The following is a 498-nucleotide window of genomic DNA, read 5'->3' as shown; positions in this document are numbered from 1 at the left end:
TATCCCAATGGAATACCCTTTCCATCAACCACAATACATCAACTATCATCATACTACATTCACAATTGACAAAGTATATGTGAAGATAGTGCAAACAACAAGCATACATTAAGATCAGCAAGCTATTCATGGTTACTACAGTATAATAAATGAAAGAACGGTATTAAAAGACACTGGACTAGCATGTTCAAGTCATTACATAAAGATAAGATTGTATGTCCTTACTCGTAAATAAGTAGAATTCCTCTGGATTGCAAACCAGAAATAGTTATAAGACATTTATTGGAAACAGAGGACACCAATAAACATGGTTACATTAATATGTAAGTCGAATGAATCAAATCGGACAAAATCCAAAAGTTACAAGCTCACTGGAAACCAACCAGTCGCTTGGGCCGGTCGCTTAGGCTGAGTGACCGCCCCAAAAATAGTGAGTTTCAATCCGAAACTCAGGCTTCTGATCATCCGTTTTCAATCCAATTTTTGGATGATCATAGT

Source organism: Hakea prostrata, chromosome 7, assembly GCF_041222555.1.
Source record: "Hakea prostrata isolate BN-2017 chromosome 7, UWA_Hpros_2, whole genome shotgun sequence".
NCBI lineage: Eukaryota > Viridiplantae > Streptophyta > Magnoliopsida > Proteales > Proteaceae > Hakea > Hakea prostrata.
Note: the sequence above shows the minus strand (reverse complement) of the source record.